This window comes from Solanum pennellii, chromosome 12 (assembly GCF_001406875.1).
Source record: "Solanum pennellii chromosome 12, SPENNV200".
Classification (NCBI taxonomy): Eukaryota; Viridiplantae; Streptophyta; class Magnoliopsida; order Solanales; family Solanaceae; genus Solanum; species Solanum pennellii.
In genome coordinates this window covers 60,203,394-60,219,159 of record NC_028648.1, presented here as the reverse complement: position 1 = coordinate 60,219,159, position 15,766 = coordinate 60,203,394, and the positions used below count along the sequence as shown (strand labels likewise).

Sequence of the window (15,766 nt, the reverse complement as noted above, 5' to 3'; positions counted from 1 at the left end):
TTCAATAACACATAATCAAAAAAATCACAACAATGTCAATTTCATCACAAGCAACAAAAGAAGGAAAGCAGAACAGCTATACGAGCAATACCACCCAAAGTTTAGATCAAAGTCATAATGATTTAGTCGGGCCCTAATACAGGTAAATCAAACGCCAGGTGACGAATAAAAATAAACTTATCTACAATCTGCGTTTCTACGAGTAGAGTCGCTTGAATTGTAAAACCTAAGTTTTTTTTTTTAAAATCTCATAGTCTTATATCAAACACGCAAACCTTGTTATTTGCAAAACAAGCTGCAACCTTGTTGCCTTCCTTGTTCCAACACACTTCATAAATAATGTCATCCCCAGTGTAAGTTTTTACAATATTTCCCTCCTTCACTGACCATATATGCATGCATTTATCAGCTGATCCACTTGCCAAGTATTTGCCGTTCGGACTAAATGCAACAGAGAAAACAGGTCCTCTGAATTCAAAATGAAAGATAATATACTTAGTAAAAAGACAAAAACAGTCAACAAAAACGATACAAACACTTAATGATCTAAAAGAAAGATACACAATTAACTTATTCTCACTCCTCTCCCCTCACATCCCCATCCAAATAGGTATATATGTATCGATAGTTCAATTGAGTACGAGTAAACAAACCCCATAGTACTTGAGCTTGTATATAACAATTGAAAAGTGAAATTCTATTAGAGTGCCTTAATATCCAGTGTCTAAGTAGACATAATGAGTTCATATTTGTTACCTGTGACGGTTCAAGCTTTGAAGAAGACGCCCTTGTTTAACATTCCATATTTTCACAGTAGCGTCAAATGAACCACTACAAAGAGAATAAAACAAAACCAATAAGCTCAAAGAAACAAAAAGGTTAGGTGCAACACATTAATCGACACACACCAAAAATCTATTTTCTAGACTGTTATACTAAAACTTTATCTCTCTTAGATTATTTTTACTCGCAAGGAAAATTCGTTCTGCTGCCGTGGAATGGGGTGTTACGGATCAGGGATAGGATGATGAAGAATGAAAGGGAAAATATGTAGAAGGGGTTAATTTGTAATCCAGGATTTCTATCCCAATCCCAATCGATTTCCAAGATAAAACAACAAATCAAGCCGGGGCTAGAAACATGACTAGTAGCAATAGATAGAATACCTTGCTAGTAACAACGGTTGATTTGGATTGCTTGTACCAGCGCCAGTTGGACTCCATTTGACGGTATATGTAATCTAAAAGGACATAATAGCAGCAGGTGATGTCTGATTTGATTAAATGAATCAACTAAGACCATAAATAAAGAACAAAAATAGAAATAATTATATTATATGTGATACTTCGGAATGTTCTCTGAAATCATGCAAGCAAACATCTTGTTTCATGCTCCATATCTGTATAAAAAAGCAATGACTTATTTTATACAACATAATTCCTTGGAAACAACACACATAAAGTCCTAGCGCGGAAAAAATGAAGCTAAAATTCAACATATGCAAATCTCAGAGGGCCAGTGGCACACTACACCACCTCTACCTGATACGGAATTACCTTAACTGTGGCATCGTCAGAGCATGAAGCAAGCAAGGAACCTGAGGGATCCCAGTTGACAGCATTGACATCATTCTGTAATGGCGAAGTTAATAACTCTTTAAGAATATATTCACAAAGGAAATTAAGTTTACACTTTGGACATAAAATGTTTCGAACTGGAATCGTTATGAAATGGTATCACACCTCATGTCCTGAGAATCTTTTGACTGGTCTGTTCTCCCCAACTTTACAAATGTAAATCATGCCACCAGTGAGGCTGACCGCAAAAGAATCGTTGTTTTGCCAATCAACATCAATTACAACTGAATGGGGTTGTATAACAACAGTGAGAATAAATGCAAAACAAAACAAAATCTATCAGGTAAAATATAGACAGAGCAAGGGAAACAAAACACCTGAAGGAAATTCAAATTGCTGCTTCGGTTTGCCAGATATCACATTCCAAACAACTGCAGTTCTATCAACACTACCGCTAAGTAGATAATCACCCATCTTGTTCCACTTCAAACCGAAGATTGGACAACTATGATTGTCAAGATTTTTAACCAATTCCCCTGAATGAAAAGTCAGTTACAGGATTATCAGTAAGAGAAAAACAGACACGAGGACAACACGCACATTTGAACAACAATGAGAAGGACTCAACATTATTGAATAGATTCAACACGACGAAAAGCTTATCAACAAGTAAATGGATTGTTTCTTGGTGCCTTTTAGTTTCAATCAGGTAAACATGAAGACATGAAAATAATCCAAATAACAAAAGTATTTTCGGAACCATACTTTTCGAATGGTCAATTTATACATTCAATCTTCAAAATAAGTTTTTGCCTTACCATATCGGTTCCACATTCTGACTTTGCCTTCATGACTACCTGTTGCAAGCAGGGTACCCTCACTCTGTACAAGAAAAAAGTCAACGATACAAGATTGAATAATCACAAGAAAATCAAATTGGTGAAAGGATAGATTAATGAAAATGAGCAGTAGAAAACTCACATTCCAATTGAGTGTTGTAACAAGATCGTGGGTCTCACTTGTTTGACTTTCCAAAGACTTCAAAACCAAAACATTTGGAGCTCTCCTTCGGATAGTAGAATTACATGGACCATCTCCAATAGTCCAAATTCTAGCAGTAGAGTCTCTCGACCTAAAATGATATTACACATGGTTAGCTATACGAGAGATGGTTCCTTAGACAAGTCTAAAACTACTTTTAACTAAGGAAAATCACTTCAAAGAATTTGACCACATAAAACATATTGGAAAGTAGAAGCAAAAGTATGAATATGAAACATGAGTTAATTCATAGACGAGAGCAACAAACTAAAGAAATGGAACTAATGCTTACGCAGATGCAAGAAGAGACCCTTCTGGACTCCAAGCACAAGAAAAAACCTGACATGAGTTTAGAAACAATTGTAATTTTCATAGAGAAGACAGAAAAGAAATGATACTTAGCATTTTTGCCTATTATGAAATCGTGGCGGTCAAACCTCTGAAGTATGTCCTTCCAAAACCATTAAATCAGAACTCGGAAATTCATATGGGGTTGAGTCTGTGTTGATATCCATAGGCTCCGAATCTATCTTGCAACAAAAGAAAAACTTAGTGTCACAACAAAAGATGTGTACAAATATTAGCTGCATACTCAAAAAAATTATGTATTTATAATGCTTATATGAGTAGTAAATTATCTGCAATGGGAATGATTAGATACTACCGTACTAGTGGCGAATTTAGAATTTTTGTTCACTAGATGTTGTTCGATTTATATACTCATATTTCAAGAAATAACATAGATAAACGATTCTGCGGGGAGGTTAACTGGTGCTCCAGTGGCGGAGTCAGAAATTTTATTAAGGGTGTCCAAGAAAGCCAGAAACTTTATTAAGGGTGTCCAAGAATAATGATGTGTGACAGTCAAAATAAAATAAAATAAATACGGTGTTATTTGGGGTTCGAACATGAAATTTCTTCATTCAAATGGAAATCGATTACCACTGAACCAAAAACATAGCTTTTGTCAAGGGTGTCCAACTTTAAATATAGAATTTGGCATATATATTTACAACGTAGTTTTTATGAACTGAATGCGCTTTATTAATGAAGGCAGCAAGTTCTTAAATAGAGTTACAACGAAAGTAATAAGACTCCTAAACGAACTGAACTAAAGTAGTCTAATTGAATAATAACTACTGAATTAGTAAGACAATCCTAATACGACTAAACTACTAACTGGCGTCCTAGGACCAGGTGTTCTAATATGCCCCCTCAAGTTAGACGATGAGTCACTAAGCCTAACTTGAACAAATTAGACTCAAAAGCAGATTTAGAAAGTGCCTTGGTGAGGGTGTCTGCTATTTGATCGGCACCATGGACATGAACAACACGAACCCTTTTAATATCAACATAGTGGCGAACAAAGTGAAAGTCCACAGCAGCATGCTTAACACGACTATGGAGGACAGGATTCTTGCTCAAGAATGTGGCTCCAAGATTGTCACAATAAATTGTGGGTAGCTGATGTACTGGAAAGCGCAACTCATTTAGGAGATTGGTGACCCATAAGGTTTCAGAAAGTGCATTAGCCACTGCCCTGTATTCGGACTCAGTGGAGGAGCGTGAGACAATATTTTGCTTCTTTGATGACCAACTAATCGGATTGTGACCATGAAATAGGATGTAACCAGATGTAGAAACTATGTCAACGATGTCCCCACCCCAATCTGCATCAGAGTACACATGTAGATTGAATTCATCAATGGGAGTAACGCGTAGGCCGAGTTGAATGGTACCCCGCAAGTATCAAAGAACACGTTTTACAGCCTTCCAGTGAAGGTCTGGCGGTGCTTGCATAAATTGAGAAAGCTTGTTGACTGCATAGGCTATGTCAGGTCTAGTGAAGGATAGATATTGAAGCCTACCCAAGACTCGGCGATAACGTGTAGCATCAGTCAAGTGAGTTCCATCAGACAAGGTGAGTAACTCAGATGCACTCATGGGCGTGTTAACACTCTTGCAGTCGGTCATTAGCTCATCATTCAAAATTTCATTCACATAATTTGCTTGGGTGAGAATTAAACCGTTGGAGCTGCGTATCACTTCAACACCAAGAAAGTAGTGAAGATTACCTAAATCTTTAATAGAGAACTTAGAAGCAAGGGAAGTGATAACCTGATTGACACTTAAAGTATTGCTCCCAGTGATAATAATATCGTCGACATNAAGGTTTCAGAAAGTGCATTAGCCACTGCCCTGTATTCGGACTCAGTGGAGGAGCGTGAGACAATATTTTGCTTCTTTGATGACCAACTAATCGGATTGTGACCATGAAATAGGATGTAACCAGATGTAGAAACTATGTCAACGATGTCCCCACCCCAATCTGCATCAGAGTACACATGTAGATTGAATTCATCAATGGGAGTAACGCGTAGGCCGAGTTGAATGGTACCCCGCAAGTATCAAAGAACACGTTTTACAGCCTTCCAGTGAAGGTCTGGCGGTGCTTGCATAAATTGAGAAAGCTTGTTGACTGCATAGGCTATGTCAGGTCTAGTGAAGGATAGATATTGAAGCCTACCCAAGACTCGGCGATAACGTGTAGCATCAGTCAAGTGAGTTCCATCAGACAAGGTGAGTAACTCAGATGCACTCATGGGCGTGTTAACGCTCTTGCAGTCGTTCATTAGCTCATCATTCAAAATTTCATTCACATAATTTGCTTGGGTGAGAATTAAACCGTTGGAGCTGCGTATCACTTCAACACCAAGAAAGTAGTGAAGATTACCTAAATCTTTAATAGAGAACTTAGAAGCAAGGGAAGTGATAACCTGATTGACACTTAAAGTATTGCTCCCAGCGATAATAATATCATCGACATAGACGAGGACGAATAACGTATCATCTGCACCATGTCTGACAAGTAGTGAGGCATCAGATTTTGTCTTAACAAAGCCTATGGATGAAAGATAACCCGTGAGGGAATTGTACCACGCCCGAGGAGCCTGTTTCAAGCCATAGATTGCCTTCCGTAGCCGACATATATGCATTGGTTTGTCTTCACTAGTAAACCCCGGAGGTTGTGCCATGTACACTTCCTCTTCAAGGTTGCCTTGGAGGAAGGCATTATTGACATCTAGCTGGCGAAGGTGCTAGTTGTGACGAAGTGCCACAGAGAGGACAGTGCGAACTGTGGTGGGCTTGACGACAGGGCTGAATGTGGCACGAATGTCAACGCCTGGCCTCTGAGTAAAGCCTTTTGCAACTAGGCGCGCTTTGTATCTGTCGATGGACCCATCAACATTTCTCTTGATCCTGAAAAGCCACTTGCAGGATACAATGTTTTTATTCGGGTCAGGAGGAACAAGTTCCCAAGTCTGATTTTTAATTAAAGCATCAAATTCATGTTTCATTGCATAACGCCACTCTGGATATTTTTGTGCTTGTTTGACAGTAGTGGGTGTGACAGTGGGGTTCAATTTGGCTAGGTAATCAAAAATCTTTTTTGGTTTTGTGATATTATTTTGGGATCGAGTGACAGCACGGGTAGGAGGAGACGGACATTGAGGCGGTGAAGGAGCGAGTTCTAACTCGAAGGTAGGACAGGCTGGTTGAGGAGCCATATGTGTTGGTGGGTTGGTGTTTCTACGGTGATAGACAAGGAGAGGAGACAAGCTGCTTTGTGTGTTGGTTGTTATCGGCGTTTGAGAGTTTGTAGGGAGGCGTGGTAGTGCTAAATGTTGGGCAGTATATATAGAAGAGGTGTTCTGGGAAGCAGGAATTATTGAAGATGAGGAAGACAAAAATTTACCATGAGAGGGAGGAGTTGCTAGAGGTGAATCTGTTGCGGCTGTCGCTGATGCATTGTCGGATAAGGACTGCGAGTTTAAGTTGTCTCCGGACTGGGCTGGAGAGGAGGCAGATGGTGATGGAAAATCTGCAATAGTGCGTGCTGCTATTTCTAATGGAGTTTGCAGATCTGTAACTATGGGAAGTTTGGGTGTGGGGTCTGAAGAACTTGGCATTGTTGGTGTTGCCCATTCCAGGTGAGTTGATTTAATGGCAATGTTGGAGAACAATGTCTTAAACATCCTCAACAAATCGCACATCTCGAGATAAGTAAACCTTTGCAGAAATTGGGTCAAAACACTGGTGACAGTGATGGGATAGTGAGAATCCAAGATAGACACATGGGGTAGATTTTGATTCAAGTTTATTTTTGGAGTATGGTTTTAGCCATGGATAACATAAACAACCAAAAATTCGTAGGGAGTTATAATTAGGTGATTTTCTAAGTAATCTTTGGAATGGGGATTGATTATCGAGGTGAGAGGTTGGAAGACGATTGATGAGGTAGACAGTGTGATGGCATGCAAAATACCAGAATTGGGGTGGGAGAGACGCCTCATGTAAGAGTGTTCTTGCTGTTTCGACAATATGGCGATGTCGCCGTTCTGCAAGTGCAACTCGTTGGGGTGTATAGGGAGGGGTAGAGAGGTGTTGAATGCCGTGAAGTGAAAGATAGGAGTCAAGACTTTTATACTCACCTCCGCCATCAGTATACAATGATAAAATTTTATAGTCAAAATGTTTTTCCATCATAGGATGAAATTTTTGAAAGATATCTTTAACTTCACTTTTGTTTGTTAGTGTGTAGAGCCAAGTGTACTTCGTATATTGGTCAACAAAAATACAATAATACAACTTTTTATCAAGAGATAAGACTGGTGATGGCCCCCATAAGTCACTGAAAATAATTTGAAGTGGTTTAGAGCTACACAATGATAATTGAGTAAAAGGATGTCGATGAGCTTTATTAGATAAACATGAATTACAATGAAAATTTTTGTCTCTCTCATGAAACAATAGCGAGAATTTATTCCAAATAAACCTAAGAACTCTAGAGTGAGGATGACCAAGACGTTGGTGCCAAGTAGTGAGAGGGCTGGATGTGGAGATAATGTGAGCTTGGGGATGTGAGACAGGCCACTCATATAGTCCATTGTTAGTCCGATCGTGCACCAGTGGCTGCCGTGTTTTCAGATCCTTCACAACAAAGTTAAAAGGAAAAAATTCAACAGACTTAAGATTGTCTTGACAGAATTTAGAAACAGAGATAAGCTTGCGTTTAATGGAAGGGGCACACAAAGTGTGAGTTAGCTTAAAAACATTATTTGATGCATTTAATTTAGTAGAACCAGTGTGAGAGATAGGAATTTTGTTACCATCACCCATGGAGACATCTTCGTTACCGTGGTATGGTTGTAGGTTGTGCGGCTCTGTCGTGATGTGATGGGTGGCTCCTGAGTCAACTATCTAGGGATTGGTCTCCGTTGTAAGCCCAGCGGCAGTCTCGAGCGGCAAACATTGGCGGTGTGGCCAATTCTGTTACATAATAGACAGCGAATAATACCGTTTGGATTTGAATTGGATTGCCCTTGTGGTGGATCGCTTGGATGCAAGTTCTGGCGCCATTGTTGAGAGTTGTTGGTTTGTCTACGGTTGTTGCAATTATTGGAGTTGAATTTAGTGGGAGTAGCAACTGCAGCAGTGATGGTACTAGATAGTTTCTTAGCATCCTCATGGCGGAGGAAGAGTTCAAAGTCTAGTAACTTTTCAAACAGTTCCTCATAGGAGATAGGCGTATCGCGTGCACGAATGGCAGCAGATATTTCACGAAATTCAGGACCTAGACCACTAAGTATTTTGACAATGAGTTCAGGATTGGAAACAGGAGCACCAGCAGTGGCTAACTCATCCGAAAAGGACCGAATAGTATGAATATATTCAGTAATGGAGCGAGAGTCCTTAGTGACACGGGCAAGCTGATCACGCAGACTGAAGACTCGAGTTTGAGATTTGTTCGCATAAGTGGTATGCAAGGCATCCCAAGCTGATTTAGCCGAGTCAGCGGCTGCAACAGTAGGGGCAATAGTGGGTTCGACAGAAGCCATGAGAGCATTCTGGATGAGTTGATCCTGACGGAACCAAGTTAAGAAGGCAGGATTGGGAGAGATATTCGTGCCGAGGGTAATCGTGCGACTAGGGGACGGACTGGTTCCATCGAGATGGCCAAAGAGATTGTAGCCATACATAAGCATGGAAAATTGGGCTTTCCAGGTGGCGAAGTTGTGACCACTACTTAGTTTGATGGGTAATTGGGATGCGGGATTGAATTGAATGATAGTATTGGTGCTTGTCGTGTTATCAGCATTGAAAACTCTGGGATTGTTGCCATTGTTGTTGGTCATTGTTGCTGATCTGCGTGAGGAGAGGAAAAAGAAAAAAAAACTGGATCGTACTCTTTAGAGCGTGAAGAGCTCTAATACCATATGAACTAAATGTGCTTTATTAATGAAGGCAGCAAGTTCTTAAATAGAGTTACAACGAAAGTAATAAGACTCCTAAACGAACTGAACTAAAGTAGTCTAATTGAATAATAACTACTGAACTAGTAAGACAATCCTAATACGACTAAACTACTAACTGGCGTCGTAGGACCAGGTGTTCTAATAGTTTTCAGATGAAGGGTGTACTAGTTACCCTAGGGTGGCTATAGCTACGTCACTGTGGTGCTCGAGCACCCAATAAGTTGTATGTATCTCTTAACTGTAACATAAGTGTCTTCACCATTGAAAGTATGCCTATTCTAGCTATTTAAAGTTATTGATGTAATGTATTTTCAAACAGAATAATATTCCAACTATTATTTTTAATACTTTCTTCCACACTTTACTTTCATCATACTACTTCCCCAGACTCCACTTGTGAGATAACATCGATTATTCTTTTGTCATATTCTTTGATGATCAACAATTAGATTCCTTATTTAAATAACCAGACTAGCCAACTTCTCTGTTATTAGTCATTCTTTTTAACCATTAAAGTATATTACCTTCACCGCTGTTATATTCCTGCTATGCATTATTGTTGCAAAAATATCGTGGATTAACTAGCACATAATCACAAATAAAGAAAATAGAGAAGAAGAATAACACGAGGATGTAATGAGATTCAGCTGGGCCTACTCCTCTCAGCAAATTTTCAACTGTGAAAAAAAAAGATGAAGCTTACAATTCCTTCAAGCCCTTAGGAATACATTGTGTATCATGTACAATGCTTTAAAATCCACAACCTTTTCTCTTTTTCCCTCGGCTCAATTTTTCCATTTCTTACATGAGTATAAGCAGAACAACCAAATATTGTCAAATTTGAATAATCAACAGGTGAATCGGGCAAAACTTCAAAAGGAGTTTTAAGCTCAATAGCAATAGATGAGGATCTATTGACCAAATAACAAGTTGTATTAATTACTTCATCCCAAAAGTCTTGCTAACACATGAGTATGAAAGAATACGTCGTGTTCTATCACTAAGTGTTCTGTTCGTACGTTCTGCAACACTATTTTATTGTGGTGTTCCAACAAAAGTGCGGTGTCTCTCTATGCCCTTTCTGTTGCAAAAGTTATTGAACTTTAAGTTGCCAAATTTCAACCTATTTTCAGTTCAGAAGTTATAAAGTACCTTGCACCAATTTTGGAGGGAATTTCGTTTTTGGACTCCACAAGTTCGAATGTATATAATCTAACTTGTCTTTGCTATTGTTTATAGCCAACTGCTGAATTTCACCGTGTTCTCTTACCAAACACATAATGCTTAAAGCTTGATTTTTGTAACCATCCAACAAATTTTTCTTGTTCAACAAAGACAATCCATTGTTACTTATATGATCAAGTCGCACGTGCCACAACTGAGACTGATTCAAATTACTCTTCCCAGAAGCTACAATTTCTTTCATTACAACTACACCAGCTTGTAGATAATACAATATAGAATGCAACTTATACCCTTGCTCATCCAAAGTTAAAAGAGAAATCAAATATCTCTTAATTCAAGGAACATGCCAACACTTAATATTTCTGATAATTCCATCAAACATTCTCAATTTGATATTACTAATCCACTCTACCTTTTACGGTTTATCATCACCAAGGTAGACGATTTATTCAAATGTTTGTAAGTTGCAAACTAATTCTTGTGATGACATATGTGAAAAGTTGCACCGGAATCAAGAACCCAATAATTCTGTCTATGATCAGAGCTCACATCACAAACTTCCCCTACATAGTCATTGTCATCCGAATTATTTCCACTGTCAACAATATTTGTAAAGAACGTAACACACTTAAGACCTTATCCTCACTTTCAATTTTGATATATACATTCTTCAAGTCCATTATAATTGAATTAAACTCATCAAGGTAAGTTTTGATCGGTGTACCTCATTCATACGGATATTGTCTAACCTGATTTTTAAGTAGAGGTGGTTTGTGAGTGATTCTTAGAGTAAGATCTTCTAACTTCTTCCATGCCGTTGCTGCAGATTTTCCTTTATCAATTTCCTGAAGAACTTAATTTGTAACGCTCATGAATATCGCACTCAAACCCTCTCCGTCAGGTCTTGTTGTTATGATTCTTTCAACTCTTTTGGAACTCCTACTCAATTTCCTTCCACAATCCTTGTAAAACCAAAGAAAATCTCGTTCGAATCTTCCATAGACTGAAATTATAACCCTCCATCAAATTTCTCTATTTCTGTAACACCCCGTATATTATTAAGTCAAACTAGAGTGTCATAGAGTCTTGTAGTGAACTTTTGGAGTGTCGTATGAGGGTTAAAATCAAGATAAATGATTCCCATACTTAGAAAAGCATTTTTAGGGGTTAAACGTCTGGGTACAACTCCCCAAGGACCACCTATGAGGGGGGGGGTCCTTGAGGAGGACCCCAAAAACAGTCCCCAAAACTGTTAATTTTGTGACATACGGTTGCAATTCACGTTCAATAGATCAACCTACGCCCCATAGGTCAGGCATGAGTTGTCATGCAAAATATGAGCCTTGGGTCCAAACCACGGACAGTAGATCAATCTACGGTCCGTAGATGGCCAAGTCATTAGTTAGGTGTTAATATATGTCGGTTAATAGGTTATTTAACCACCTACATAAGCTTAAATAAACCCTAAACTAATCAATCGAACTCATACATCTAAAGCCCAAAAAACTCTCTAAAAAATCATCTCTCTAGAATAGAAGAAGAAGAAGAGAAGAGATGCGGGCAGAAGCTAGGGCCGAATTTACCAAGGATTCAAGCTTTCTTTAAGGCATTGATCAAAGGTATGTGAAGATTATTCATACATGGGTTCTTCCACCCACGGATCCAACATAGTTTCCCCCAAATGTAAACTCAAAACCCAATTCTAGCTAGGGCTGTGATTGCATTATGGGTAGGGCTTGAATGTGACTCCAACCTAGTGGTTAACACTCAGTTATGTTCGAATTAGATTTGTTTAATGATTAGATGATGATTTCATGTGAATTCCATGATGAACCCTAATCTAAGTTGATGAAGGTGATCTTTGTGTGTTTGTGCCAATAGAGGCAATGTTGAAGGATCAAAACTAATCTTCCTATTTCAATGTCTTGATTTTTAATTGATCAAAGTTAAGATCATCTAAATATGAAATGAGCTAGACTTGATTGAATAGGAAGTATCTTGACTTATAAAGTTAGAATTGAACCTTTATGATCAATTAAGAATAGAATCACTTAGTATGGAAGACGTGACTAAATTACCTTGAAATCTAGATATAAAGAAGAGATTAAAAAGAAACTTTGAGAGTAGAGTTTGTGATCATGATAGCTAGGGATTTAGGGTGAGTCTAATATGATTACCTAGTGATGCTAATGCTTTGAGAGTAAAGTCTAAAAGAGAATAGAAGTCTAATAGGTTGGATTGTGGTGAAAGGCCTATACTAATCTAACATAACTTAAGAATGCTTGCTAGATGGAAGTGATATAATCACTTGAATATGGATTGATTGTCAAGGACATCCTTCCATGAGAGATGAGTGTTAAGCAAGTCTTAACAAGTAAATAATGGGGTGTATGCTCGGCTCTAAGTGGATATTGACAATGAAATGGAGTATCACAATATAGGGTCCAAACTTCAAGAAGAGAGAAGAACCACACCTAGTTGATGTGAGGACTATCCAAGTTAAAGGGGAAACTCTTACGTAATAGAGTGTGGGTTTTCCCAAAGTTAGGTCTCATAATATGGGATCCTTCACATAGTTGAGTCAAGGTTCCTAGTAGAGATCTCTATATCCTATGAAGTAAGACATGTTGAGAAACATCTCATAGTGCTCATAGCATACTGGACTAAGACTTACTTAATGAAGTAACTCCTAGTGTTCAAGAGTGTAGATGAACTTAGACATACTAAAAGTGGTATCTCATAGTGTTCACGAGTATAGGTGGATTTAGACAAACTTAAGAAAGTATCTCATAGGGTCCACGTGAAGAAGAAACTTAGACATACTAAAAGAAGTATCTCTTAGGGTTCAACGTAATAATACACTAAGATGTGCTTGAGAGTGAGTACCTCATAGGGTTCTAAAGCTAAAGATAGGAACTAGGTTCCAAACTAAGAAGTACTGGTAAGAAGACATAAAAGTAATACTTAGCATGATTAGTATTATGGGATTCTATGATTGCATTACACAAAGTATGACTTAGGGTCACTAAAGAGGAGTTGTGAGATAAGATTGTGCTATAGTTGCCCTTCCTAGTTATTATTGACTAAAAGGTGAGAGATTCCCTTAGGTTGAGAGTTAAGATAATAATGAGGCCAAAGTAGGATTAATATGACTAGGATAACTTCAAGGCTATGCTTAGTGTGAAGGGTAGTATGGAATGTCTTTCAAGCATTACACAAGTGTGCCTTGGGGTTACTTAGGAGTATGATACTCTTATGGCATAGAGAAGCTTAAGAGTTGACCATATACATATAGTATAATTAATATAACATGAAAATCTAGGTATTGACTATAAGATGGACTATCCCCAAGAATGACCAAAGAGAGGTCTTAGCTTGGATGGTTGTATTAGATGATATCCCAACATTGAACAAGTATATTTGGAGGTGGATTGTGACATAGTTGTCTTGTAACATGAAAGACTTAAGGTTGATGAATGTAACCATGCACGGTCTAAGTAGAGACTGTTCCATGAATAGGATGCTTATATTGGAGATTGATGCTTCTATTGACTAACCATTTTGAGATGCTCATATGATGTGCTAGCTTTCGTACTTGGTAAATTTTGTACTAACATGTATTGCCTTCATTCTAACCAAATATTGGGTTGGAGGCTTGAATTGTTATTGGAGGCTAGGTTTCAAGGATTTAGAAAGAATTGAAGATCTTGGTGAATCTTCATAAATTCAAGGACAACATCCACTTTACATTTACGTCGTTTACTTTTATGTGTAAGACATTGTATGGGTTGCGTCCCAAACACTACTATTCTTGAGTATTAAATAGATGGTTTGAGACAAAGAGTTGGAAAAAACTTTTGTCTTCATTTATGATAAAGACTTCAATTGTATATCTTAAAAGTTTTAAATTCCTCCATTATTCCTATGATCTTATGTTATTCTACGCTAAAGGCTTGTATGAGACCGCTTTGGGGTCAAGTACGTCGTGTTACGTCTAGGGGGTGCTCTCAGGGCATGACAATTTCATACTTTGTTGAATATGATAGAGACATATTAACCCTTGATTATGTCTAGAAATACTAACCAAACTCTGATACCAATTGATGCAGAAATATCGTGGATGAACTAGCACAAAATCACAAACATAGAAAATAGATAAGAAAAATAACAACAAGGGTGTAATGAGGTCCGACTAGGCCTACTCCTCCCAACAAAAGCAGAGAGAGTTTTCCACTATAAAAAAAACATACAATACTTTCAAGACCTTAGGACTACATTATGTATCTTGTACCATGTCTTACAATCCTCAACTATATACCTCATACATAGATCCCAAGTAGTCTCAAAATTATAAGGACAAGGTTTCCAATCCTATAAGGAAAATATTTTCCTTTCCAATTATATTTGCACAAAGGGTTTCCTAAACTAATATGAATTATAGTTTCTAAAACATACAAGAAAAAATTCAAGACTGTTTAACGGTAATCAATGTAACTTTTACGAAATATTAAGAAGTTTGAAAGAATAGGAATTCTTACATTTCTAGTAATCTATTTGGTCATACTTTTGGAGGCTAAACGTGTCACGACCCAAATCGTCGTGATGGAAACCCACCCTGACCCTCCGGTGGGAGAACCACTACTACTATCCAACTAAACCAATAACTCTAGAACTAAGGTATTTAAGTTACGGAAGCAAGTTAAAATAAACTAAAATAATGTGAAAAATACGCGTAGAACCTAAAAGTCAATGTACCAAAACTCTAACAACAAAAAGTCTAAGAATAAGGGGTACAATTCCGAAACTAACAACAACTTAACCAATAGTTTGAGTCCGAAAAGAGTGAACTTAAACAAAGATAACTCAAGGCAGCCTGGAAGAACTAACTCACCCTTGAATTTGAACGGTCACTGATCTTCTTAATGAAGTTTGTCAATAGCCTCCTGATGATGCCTGTACTCAACAAAAATAAGAGCAAGTGCAGATTCAGTACATAAACAAGTCAATACAATATCATAATCATATGCATATATATCGCATAGTCAATATTATCAACATTAAAAATAACGACACAATCATATGTTTTCACGTAATTGGTCATCTCACGGAACCCAAATTCAACTTTCTAGCTTGTCGGGATGTGGCAATTCGATCCCATTTTATGCCGGAACATGGTAATTCGATCCAACTTTTATGCCAGAACGTAGAAATCCAATCCAAGTTAGCTTGTCGGAACATGGCAATCTGATCCCCAATCACACACCACAGTCACAATTACAAGTACATCATCAATGATCATAAATTAGGCCACGATTTCATGGTAACGACAATCACACATCACATTTTTCAAATTCTATGATCAATATTGGACATACATATATAATCAAGTATCACAATGAAGCAAGACAAGCATATACCACACATCATAGAATCGCAAGCATCACCTAAGACACTTGAATCTTCCCTTTACGGATTCTTTCCCCTTGTTCTAGGTTTACAACAATGGATATACACATGGATCAACATTCAAAGGTCTAATTATTCGGATTATAACAAACCATATAACCCTAGACCAAACCCAAGATCGTAATACCTAAATTAGAGGATTTTTTCACCTTAATTCTTATGTCAAAACCCTACCTCATC

At 37.8% G+C, this 15,766-nt stretch overlaps 1 pseudogene; it reads right to left on the bottom strand.

The window, feature by feature from the left end:
- Positions 1 to 248: 248 nt before the first annotated feature.
- LOC107006780 overlaps positions 249 to 15,766 on the bottom strand; it is a 49,920-nt pseudogene continuing 34,402 nt past the window's right edge.